Below are 3138 nucleotides of genomic sequence, written 5' to 3' on the forward strand. Positions count from 1 at the left end.
AATTTCAAAATGTGAATTAAAACAGGAAGCTTGGCAAAGATCAATTATTTTTCTTTTAATGTATCAGTCCAGATGTTTTGCCAAACTTCTTGTTTTAATTTAAATTTTTAAATTATTAATGGGGCTGATGTTTTTCCATAAGATTTTTGGCCATAAACATTTTTCCTTTGTTAATTGCTTATTTGTGCTTATTTGGCCCATTTCCTAATGAGTTGTTCACTTCCCCCTCTATTTTTGTAACAGCTCTTCACATAGTGAGGATATTCGTCCCTTGACTGTCTCATATATTACAGATATTTTTACCACTTTGCCATTAGCTTTTTTAAAAAAATATGAAATACTTCATGAAGTCGTGTGTCATCCTTGCACAGGGGCCATGCTAATCTTCTCTGTATTGTTCCAATTTTAGTATATGTGCTGCTAAAGTGAGCACAGCTTTTAACTTTTGTTTGTATTGATGTCTTTAATATTCTTGATTACAAAGGAATATATCATCTCTGTGCATCTCTAATGATCACAATTATACCAGGTTAAAAAAATTCAATCTACCATCACATCCACAAAACAGAAGAATTTTACTTTTCTCCCCAGAAATAACCACATTTAATAATTTGTTAATGACTTTCCAAACCCTTTCTATGCATTTCTGTTATGGTTTGTTTTGATGTGTCGAGGTTTGTTTGGTTGGTTCTTAGTCACTTATTTTTGGCTGTGCTGCGTCTTTGCTGCGTGGGCCTCTCACTAGTTGCGGCAAGCAGAGGCTACTGTGTAGTTTCAGAGAGCTGGCTTCTTATTGTGACAGCTTCCCTTGTTGCCAGAGCACAGGCTCTAGGGCCCACAGGCTTCAGCGGGATCAAACCCGAGTCTCCCGCATTGGCAGGCAGATTCTTCACCACTGAGCCACCAGGGAAGCCTTGTGTTGATGTACAGAAGTTTTCAACTCTGATTAGTTATTCACTTCCTGAAACTTGATTAAGACGTTATCTACTCTATGACTTTGTCATATTAGAAATACCTTTCTGATTACAAAGTATGCGCAAATATTCACCCATATTTTCTCCCAATGTGTTTATGGTTTCACATATGTATCTTTGATGAATCTGTAACATACTTTGCTTTTTTCCAAATACATGGACATGATGAGTACTTTAAAAAAGAAGAAAAAAAAAAAAGCACATCCAGGAATAAAGGGAAATGTACAAAGTTAAGAATTCGCAAAGTTGCTCAAGAAAGAGGAGTATGGTACAGCTGTAGTACAGAAGACTGGTGTGGGAAAAATAGAAGATACCACTGGAAGAGTAGGTAATTTAAGATCAAGAAAGAATTTGAGACTAGAGGCAAGGAGGCCAGGAGGAAGTCTGAAAGACCGGGGGACAGGAAGTATCTAACCTGAGCCATCCTTAGAGCAATGTGAGCAGGTGTGCCGAGGCAGGGAGATGTGAGCTGGCTAGCGCAGGGGGTCAGGTGCCCATAACTAAGATGTAAACTAGATCGGAGGTAGTGGGGACAGAGAGGGGGTGATGATTGTTAGATACCCGAAAGAGTCCACAGGACTTGATAGGTGGCCGAATATAAAGAAGGGAGTCCGCTGTGTGGTCATGAAGACAAAGATTGCTCATCGTTTGGATGGAGTTGTTCTGCTCTGCACAGCTCTTCTCTCTCTGTTTTCTCAAGTAGGTTGAAGAGGTTTTCCCTTCTTCATTTTACAGATGGGAAAACCAAGGATGGGCAGGACAGGACTTGCCCCAGAGAGTCAGGCCCCCTGTGGCCCGATCTGGGTGGAAATGCAGGCAGCCGGGCTCTGGAGCTCTGTTATTTCTCACTGAATATGGGCTAACTCACTTCACCCATGTGCACAGGTGGGGGCGGTGGGGTGGGTGATGAGGGTGCAAGCGCCTGTGTGTCCATGTGCTCCATGGGCACGTGGTAGAGGAGTGTAACACACACACCAGCTGGGTTTCTCTCCCAGGAGCTGGTGACGGGCACCAGTGCTCCCTGGATGGCTTCCTCTTCCCAAATAAACATTCATATGACACAATGTCTGAAAGCTCAGAAGATTTCCTGTCTTCATTGGGCCAAATCCCTGCCTGCTGCAAGCCTGGAGCCATTAGAACTATCTCCGGCCCTCTACATCCCTCCACCCTAAGTCTCCAGCTCCAGGACTCATGAAACGCCATGAGCTCACTATGCCTGGCCTGCTTGGCACCAACTACATGAAGAGGCTGGACATTCTTCTGCCAAAGAAAACCCAGTGGCCGGGCCAGCAACCTGGACTTTCTCCAACAGGCTGGTTCAGCCACACTACACATCAAGGTTCCATCCCCTCCCAAGCATCTGCTACTCCCATCAGGGCCCCAATCTTAGGAAACTGAATAGACCCCACCTTTACCTAAAAGGGAGTCATGTTTCCCAGGGGCTATTACCTTCTCTCCCAGTTGCAGAGTAAGCCAGCAACAGTGCACAGAGTGAAAGGAGGCCTGGCGGTCTTTAACCAACAGTAATCTATTCATTCTTTGAGGCCCATTTGACTTGTCATTCACTCAGTGACTTCTCACCCAAATTTCACCCAAAAGCGCTAATTAATTGCTTCTCTGGGCCTAGACAGCATATTAAAAAGCAGAGACATCACTTTGTCAACAAAGGTCTGTCTAGTCAAGGCTATGATTTTTCCAGTGATCATGTATGGATGTGAGAGTTGGACTATGAAGAAAGCTGAGGACCAAAGAATTGATGCTTTTGAACTGTGGTGTTGGAGAAGACTCTTGAGAGTCCCTTGGACTGCGAGGAGATCCAACTAGTCCATCCTAAAGGAGATCAGTCCTGGGTGTTCATTGGAAGGATTGATGCTGAAGCTGTAACTCCAATACTTTGGCCACCTCACACGAAGAGCTGACTCATTTGAAAAGACCCTGATGCTGGGAAGGATTGAGGGCAGGAGGAGAAGGGGACGACAGAGGATGGGATGGTTGGATGGCATCACCGACTCAATGGACATGGGTTTAGGTGGACTCCGGGAATTGGTGATGGACAGGGAGGCCTGGCGTGCTACGGTTCATGGGGTCACAAAGAGTCAGACACGACTGAGCAACTGAACTGAACTGAACTCCCATAGCAAGTGTGTGTGGTGTTATTATAGCC

The 3138-nt window shown here is 44.6% G+C and overlaps 1 non-coding gene across 1 annotated transcript; it reads right to left on the bottom strand.

Annotated features, from left to right (window-relative positions):
- Positions 1–326: 326 nt before the first annotated feature.
- Positions 327–433, bottom strand: LOC138097762 (U6 spliceosomal RNA). The gene has a single exon (XR_011146505.1). It is a non-coding gene; the product is annotated as a U6 spliceosomal RNA (small nuclear RNA).
- Positions 434–3138: the final 2705 nt, after the last annotated feature.

This window comes from Capricornis sumatraensis, chromosome 21, assembly GCF_032405125.1.
Source record: "Capricornis sumatraensis isolate serow.1 chromosome 21, serow.2, whole genome shotgun sequence".
Taxonomy (NCBI): domain Eukaryota; kingdom Metazoa; phylum Chordata; class Mammalia; order Artiodactyla; family Bovidae; genus Capricornis; species Capricornis sumatraensis.